The sequence below is a fragment of the Anas platyrhynchos genome, chromosome 24 (genome assembly GCF_047663525.1).
Source record: "Anas platyrhynchos isolate ZD024472 breed Pekin duck chromosome 24, IASCAAS_PekinDuck_T2T, whole genome shotgun sequence".
Taxonomy (NCBI): Eukaryota; Metazoa; Chordata; class Aves; order Anseriformes; family Anatidae; genus Anas; species Anas platyrhynchos.
In genome coordinates, this window is record NC_092610.1 from 3786691 (window position 1) to 3794852 (window position 8162).

The 8162-nt window shown below is 49.5% G+C and overlaps 2 long non-coding RNA genes across 2 annotated transcripts; one reads left to right on the top strand and one right to left on the bottom strand.

Annotated features, from left to right (window-relative positions):
- Positions 1 to 1428: 1428 nt before the first annotated feature.
- LOC119713608 (uncharacterized) lies at positions 1429 to 6303 on the bottom strand. Its single transcript, XR_011804786.1, has 3 exons — positions 6100 to 6303; positions 4383 to 4572; positions 1429 to 1560 (listed from the first exon to the last, which is right to left on the bottom strand). It is a non-coding gene; the product is annotated as an uncharacterized lncRNA (long non-coding RNA).
- Positions 1557 to 7900, top strand: LOC106016391 (uncharacterized). Its single transcript, XR_001189045.5, has 3 exons — positions 1557 to 5791; positions 5876 to 5999; positions 6949 to 7900. It is a non-coding gene; the product is annotated as an uncharacterized lncRNA (long non-coding RNA).
- Positions 7901 to 8162: the final 262 nt, after the last annotated feature.

The following is an 8162-nucleotide window of genomic DNA, read 5'->3' on the forward strand; positions in this document are numbered from 1 at the left end:
TGTCTTCGCTTCCAGATTTGCAAAGCGAATTCCTTCCTCAGCAGTGGAAACAGTAAAATGTTTTTGCGTGCCTACGGATTTGAGGACTTGTGAGCACCCCAGGACAGGAGCTGTATTAAATCTAGGAGAACGCTGTGCTAACGTCCCCTCGGCCCCTGCTGTGTGAACTTCTGAGGCAGGCAGGGACTTTTACATCCAGATGGGTGCCCCGTTGGATGCCCAGTCCCTGCAGCGTCCTCTGCTGTCCTAAGCAGTAGGAAAATGATTATTTGTTAAGAGTCGCCCTTAATCACCAAACCACTTGCAATTGTAACAGGGCTTCTCCACCCCAGCCCTACTTTTTAAAAAAGGTGGAGAGAGGCAGGCTTACAGGATGGTTTTCTGCTGCCCCATCATCTGCATGCCCTGCTCCATGGATTTGAGCCTGCTGGGAATGTGCAGGCGTAATGGGCTTTGTGACACCGAGTACAAGCAGCGCTAGAGGTAAAAGAGCTTGGGTTGGATGAATAACTCCTGTCTGTCTGCCTCTTCCACAGCTCCTGTTTCTGTACAGCAGGCTCTTAAGGGCAGACTTGGTGTGCCACATAAAAACCTCTTCGTTTCCATGAAAAAGGGAGATGTTGGCGGGCCATACACGTGCTCTCTTGGATGCGAAGGCTTGCTGCTGGGCAGGGCAGGGGGCCCAGCTCAGACACAGTTTCCCTGCCAGAAACGGTGATTCTGACATATTTTGAGCAGCACTTCAATAAATGCCATAGCTGGCAATCAGATCCTTCCGGCTGAGACAGATCACTCGTTTCAAGGCCCCAGTCGTGCTCTCTTGGGTGAGTTTGGGCACAGGAGAGCAGCAGCTCGCGAGGAGGAACAGGAGCGGAGCAGGGCAGGGAGCTCCACTGGTGCTTCATTAAAGCCGGCTTTGCTCCTGGCGGCAGCACGATTTCCCCGGGCCCGCCTCCCAGTTCCAGCTGCCGGGCTCCAACGCTCTGATCTGTGCACGGGGTGCGCTGCTAATTACGGAGGCAATTCCCATGGATACCGGGAAGGATTGGCTGTACCGGCAAAAGTGATCCCAGCTGGGGAAGCGGGGAAGGAAAACGTGTTGAAATATTCGGGAAGAAACTTCAAAAGTTTCTGGAGATGGAGGTGGAAAACATTTCTGGCGTTGCTGCATCCCAACGTGTAAATCAGCATTGTTTTACAGGCTGTTCCCATGCTGGTTTACAGGAGTTCACCCACGTTTATTGATTCCTTTGGCTGCTGGAGGATTTACCAGCAGAGCGGAGCTGAATTTGCCCCCTCGTTACCTGCACCCACTCGGGACCGTGCCCTCACCCCTGCTCTTGTACCCGCAGGGTGCCCTCTGCTCAGACGCGCAGCATGGGAAGGATCTTTCCAGAAAATGGCAAACAGTTTTTGTTTCCATGAAGGCAACACCCTGGGCGAGGCAACGCGCTCTCCGGGGAAGGCAGGCGCTGGCGGGCTGGTAATTCTGGTTCCCTCAGCAGCGCGGCGCCGGTGCGCGCGGCTTCAGTACCTCCCCATCCTTTGTGCCTCATCCTGCTGAAATGCACGGATTTAAATAACTTATTTCTGTGAAAATTGATATTTGAAGGGTCTACTCAAGGAAAAAAGAGCATTCCCTGGCAAAAAGAGAGGGGGCAATATCTAGTCAGTGGGGGGGGGACACTTTTTATTTAAATAAATAATAAAAGGTATTGTTGAAGATTTTTTTTTTGCTTTGGGATTGTTTGGAGATTTTGGGGAACATCCTCACCAACGCTTCTAACTTGGATGTATTTGCTGCGATCTCCAGCAGAAGCTCAGGTACTGTTCAAGATGTTTCTAGCTTGCACAAACACAGAAGGAGCGAGGCAGCCAGCCTGTTGGGTTGGATTTCCATCCCTTTCTCATCCAGGGCACCTGCTCCCCTCTCCCTCCCCCTCCCAGTCCTCCCAGCTGTCTGTCTGTCTCATTTATGTCAATTAGAGATTCAATGCTGCCTGATTTAATTGGCCTGACTTTCCCCTCTAATAGAAGCCCCGCGAAGGCAGGGCATGCAGGCAGCTCTCTGCGGGCTGCCTGGCTGGGGATGGAGCCTGTCCCGCGGCCGGGCCTCGTTTGCAGAACACAATGACCTGCTTGTTGCTATCAGCTGCGACGGAGAGGTTGGTGACCCCTACCAGGGATGGGACCTGTGCGATGATGTTATTTGGAAGCTCGGTTAAGGAATTTGGGCAGCCACTTGCTCGCTGCGGGGCAGCCGAGGCTGAGCTCTGCCACCCGAGGTGGCCTTCCCCTGCTCAGGGCCGGCAGCTGCAAAGCTTCCACCCACTGTGTCTGGAGGTGCCCTCCCTGAGCAAGGCTGGCCGAAAGCTGTGTTTTGGGGCTCTGCAGGGAGCAAAAGCTGCTCAGGCAGAGTCTTTGCTGCCCCCCTGTTCCCCCTCTGACAACCGAGTCGCAGGAACCAGGCCTGACCTACTTCTTCTCCCTGGCTCCTCGCTTGCGTTTCCCTGACAGATTACGAGGCCCTTCATCTCCCGGCAGAAATGTGTGTTTCCCAAGTAGCCGGCCCACAGAGGCATAAATATTAAACAGCAACAGTACCATCTAGTGACTTTGACTCACAGAGAGCATCAGTTAAGACGGGGACAAGGAAATGGGTGCAGTAAGGAGTCTGAGCAAAGCCCCAGATGTGCAGATGAGGTCTTATCTCTGGGTTCATTTGGATTTAGGAAGCCAACCATGCTGGTGCCGCAGCAGCCTCTTGCTGTGATGTGACGCTTCCTTGGGAGACAATCCTGTTTTTAGCCTACTGACTCCCCGCTGAACCCAGCCCTGACCCACGCTCCCTCTGCTGGTAACGAACTAATTTACTTAATGTGTTCACAACTTCGCGCACACCCACACGCACGCACAACAGCAAATCCTGGCAGTAGCATGCGATGAAACTCAGGGCTGTGGCGATTTCTTGGTCCTGATGAACGTGCACCTTTTTGCTCTGATGAGCCAGGAGTGAAACCCTGAATTGGATGCACGAACTAAACAGACACGGTTCTGTTACTGCATCAAAACCAGGCCTAAAACTGAGCAGAAAGGGTACACGAGCTTAAAAGGCCCACTCCAAGCAGATCTGAAATTACAGCCTCTCCTTCACAGCTGAAGGGAGGAAATCAAATTAGAGCGTTTCTCTCCCCATCAGAGGACACCAGGCCTGCTGTGGCCGCGTTACACCGTGCCGTAGTTCAAGGCGTGCAGGAGATCTCCTGGGAGGCTTCTGTGTGACCAGGGCATCGCTGCAGATCGCTGTGGTACCCACAGGCTCTGGGATGCTCAGTGCTGAAGGGCACAACCCTTCTCAGCTGGTTAGCAGTGTGTGGGCACTGCCTCTTTCCCAGCCAAAGAGGCTGTTACGTGCACCAAATGCACGGGATGGAGGAAAGGTGACCCAAAAACACCGTGTTGTTGAACTTAAATGCTAAAATGTGACAGTAAACCTATTAAGTGCCATTGGTACTTGCAGAAGAAATTGCTTTGCCACCTAATCAAACGTGTCCCCTCTTTGCTATCAAGAGCACGGCGCTGCCCTAAGTCCACTCAGCCTGGCTCACGGGCTGATGGGTGTCTGACAATTTTCTGGTTTCAATTTAAACAGAAAACTAAATTAGCAAATTAATTGTTTGCCGTGTTTTTCCTCGGTCCCCATCAGCTGCCGCAGGACCTGCAGCCAATCCAGGCACCCCTCTCGCAGTCCCCAGCAGAAGGTGGAGCTCTGCACCGGGTCCTGCTATCTACCAAGTGTCAGTCATGTTAATTTTAAATTACTTTTGTACAGCTCGGTGTCAAAACGATTAAAGCATGAAAAGAAAAACTGAACTAGAGAGAGGGAAGGGTGGGGGGGAGAGAGAATGAATAATTTACCTTGCATTTACAGCAAGGACACTTCAATTTCTTTAACTCCTCAACTCTGTGAAGCCTGAAACTTTTCTTTCCTCTGCTCAACCTGCTTATGACTCCGCCTGAGCAGGTGCTCTGGATCCTCGCCTTCTGCAGGGAGGCAGTAACTGCTCGCAGCACAAAGCCGTGATAATATCTGAGTTTCTTCCCAGGTACGGCTTTTCTCTGCGCCGCGCTCACCGTTTGTTGCATTCGCCAGCACAAACCCACCCACACGCAGACCTTTCCTCCCCTTACTGCTCGGCACCCAGCTCCATTTTCTCCAGAACTTGAGCACATCGTGCTAGATAATTACATGCTCAAAAAACAGAGAAATGTACAATCAGATCCAGCCTTAAAACTGCGAGAATGAGAACCTCAAGACAGCATCTGGTGTAGGATCGCAGCATAACAGCCCTGGACTCACCGCGTCGGTTCCCCCAACTAACCTGTGTGCCTTGTAAAAACTTTGGTTTCTGCACAAAGACTGCTTTTATCTTCTTTCTTAGTTCCACCTGCGATTTCTTTCTCTTTCCAGTTACTGAATGCTATAATCAGCGGTCCTTGAAATACCATACTAAATCTGGAGAGGCCAGAAGAACAGCAAAAAGATTTGTAAGGAGGGCAACTTGGCATCACCTGAAAATGTAAAGCAAGACAAGTTTAGCTACTTCTGTCAGTTTGTGTCTTCAGCTTATACATAGGAGCATTTTCTATTCATATTTCTTTAAAAATTGGGTATATTTATTTTGAATTATTTCGTCTTGAGGGACTACAAATTGCAACGAGGTGCCTTTGATGGGAGATCAGTAGCAGGGTGACAGAGCTGCCTGGGAAATGAGAGGGGCTGGATGCTCCAGCGTAATGTATCCTGCAGGATATGTGTGGGCTTGAACCGATTTGTCAAATTTGAGCAGAGAAAACAATTTTGCTAATGGGTGTTTTCTGAAAAACGAGCGCGTTGTCTCGGCAGTTTGTGTTCTGACTTGTGCTGTCTTCTCGCCACCCATCCTTGGCAGGCGCAGAGAGGAGGCACCGGTGGCTTCTCCCTGCACCTCGCTCCAGCGTCGTTAGCCCGACAGCCTTGCCAGATCCCGACAGCTCGTGCGACGGGCTGAAAAGCACGCCTGAGATTTCCTCCTCCAAAACTTCTTCCCCGACTTCTCTAACGTGTTTGCTTTGGCTCGGTAATCCCCCCTTCCTTTAATCCTCCTGGCTTTGGTTCTGTGGCCCGCAGGGCAGGCTCCACTTGGAAGGTGGGGAAGGCAAAGGGGCACCCCTGGAATGAATGAAGCCGCCCCCTCCCTGCTGCCCCATTTTTGTGCTGCTGCCCTTGGAGCGTGGAAATCGCAGGGGTCTGCACAGTTTAGGAGCTGTGACTGGGCTGCAGTGGTGCACTGCATGGGATTTCGCTTAAGCATGCAAGCACGGCAATGTTTCTCTCATTAATAGCGGGATTCCCTTCACATGGCAATGTTTCTTCAGCTGCTGACTCACAAATAAATCATTTAACTGACTTTTTTTTTTTTTCCCTTTCCCATTTGGGAAGCTCCTGTAAACTTCCCTTATCCTCTGCCAGAGGCCTAGCAGGAGGCTTGAGAAATGAAGAGCGGCGTCTCCTGCAGCGCGTTTTGGCAATGTCACCTCAGATGTGCCGTGGGGGAGTACCGAGCATCACGACCTCCAGTCTGATAACCACAGCTTTCCCTCTCTAATATGCGCTTGGCGCGAGAGCAGCAGCTTTATAAAACTAACACCTTTTTTACTAGATGCTGCTAGTCCAGCCGCAGTGATCTCTGCTCGCTTGTGCAACTTCTTAAATAAAAAAACATTGTGAGCCGGAGCATTAAAAATACAGGTATAAAAACTACACCTGATGCAGTATTTATTTAAAATGTAAGCACAAGTCTCAAACATTTTTTTTTCTTTTTTTTTTTCCCAGTCAGCAAGGCTGGCACTTCTACTCTACCTGGCGCTGGAGAGCTGAGTGAGAGCACGAGAGGGACGTGCAGTGGATTTATTACCAACAGTGCTGCTGTATCGCATCCAACTGCAAAACCTATCAGGTATGAAACAGTTTCAAATCCTAAATTGTCTGCTGGCCCGGCAGTTAGCATCAGTAATTGAACAAAGTTCAGCCCGAATAATGGATATAGGCTCACTCACTCAGGGAACTCTGCAGGGTGTGTGCTGCTGTCTCGCAGTCATGCTGTGGGTTGTCCTGGTGGGATGAAGGTGCAGGAGGCGCGTTATCACTCGCACGGCTCTCGGGAATCACCAGAAACACTCAAGGGGTTAACAAGAGTGGTCAGTACTCATTTCCCTAAAAACTAGAAGACAATAAGTTAAACTAGAGCACCAAAAAGGACATTTAGGGATACAGCACTTTCCTCAGGTAGGAGCTCGTGCAATCAGGGAGATGTGGGCGTTTTTCTTCCTCTCCAACACTTGCATTTCCTGCTGTTGGACAGTAAGAATTTGAGTTCTGCATTTCAACGTGTTGGGTTTTTTTTTTAAGCTTTTGATAATCCTCCGATGATAATTTAAACTATCTACCAAGCAAAGTAAGGCTTTTCAGTCCAGACCACTGAATCAATTCTTTGTTAGTAGACACTTTATCCCCTTGAAGTATCCAGGAAGATTTATTCTAATGAGACATGTAGACAAAGTGACATTTTCCCATCTCCTGCTAGCTAAACACAAAATTGCAATTACCCCAAAACAACTAACATCAGAATCCGGTGCGCTGTTGGCTTTTCAATAGCGGCTGTTTATTAGCTTTCCCCAGGACCTGCCTTTTTTATTGAGGGGAAAAGGATCTGGAAACAATCGATTCTCAGCGAAAAGTTTTTCTGAGGGAGTTGTTTTTAATTTGCTGACTTGCTCCAAAGAAAGCCGTCTGTGTGCAAATTCGCAGATCTGCCGATGAGTAATCGGGAAGCTTTTGTGTTTTAATATTTTGATGGTAGAAGGAAAGTAACACAAGACTGACAGAATAAATACATATATTTACAGGACGTTCTGTATCGATCGGAGTACAAAGACCAAAATAAGAGAAGTGTAGCAAAGAGAGCAACCAACTAAATGCCAAATGCTAGAGGCGACCTGAGGCCTAAAACAAAGCACAGACCATCAGTAATTGGTGCTGGAGGAGCTTGAAGTTGAGAGATGTTTCTCTCTTTGTCCTGAAGATTCTCAAGAGCTGGAGGCTGGTGTTTCCAGCACCCCGTGAACTACGCAATTTAGAGCTATAACCCACGAACAAGACAGAAACTTCAAAGAGATCAGCAGGTCGAGGACAAGCAGGCCTTCTTACCCCGACACCCTCGATTTACATTTGGATTTTATGTTTGTAAATGAAGCCACATACAAATTTAGGGATCGGTGATAAGGAAATGGAAGCTTATGAAAGGTGTCGGGCATCTCGCATCAGGAAATTTCTATGGAAATGCTTGATTGCTAACAGGATTTACGGGTATCTACTTGCTATAATTAATCTTTCTCTTCCACATAATTTCATTACACGTTGCCTGTTTCAACTGAGTACAGTCCCAACACCCTGAAACCCATGGGTTCGGTGGAGGAAGGGTTTTTTAATGTCTAGGAGTTGCATTGCAACAGCAGAGAGGCCAACAACTCCATGTTTCAGGGGTGGTGAGCTCCAGGGACTGGCAGAGCTGGAGACAAGGGCTCGTAAAAGGCAACAGGCTTGAGGAGACAGAGGAAGGAAGGTCTTTAACTGTTAGGCTGAATCACTAAAGCCCGTATCTAATGAACCATACGGTATTTACTGATGCCGCATGTCCTTGTCTATTAGGGACATTTATCAGCAGGCTTGCTCCCCCCCCTCCTGTTTTCCAACTTCGTTTCTTTGTGGTTTGCAGGCGTGATGCGTTTTCAGTCCTGTCTTGTTAAATAACACAAGTAGCAAGGTGCAGACCCCTGAGCCCTCTCAACTTGCTGTATAAAAGGGGCAGCGTTTTAGCCCTTTAGAGTCTCTGTTATTGGGAATCCTAGGGGCATTAGGGTTGGAAAAGCCCTCCAAGCTCATCTGGTCCAAGTGTGCCCTACCACCACCCCCTGCCCCTGTCCCCAAGCACCACGTCCAACCTCTCCCTCAACACCCCCAGGGACGGGGACTCCACCACCTCCCTGGGCAACCCGTCCCAACGCCTGAGCGCTCTTGCTGAGGAGAAATGTCTCCTCATTGCCAGCCTGAACCTCCCCTG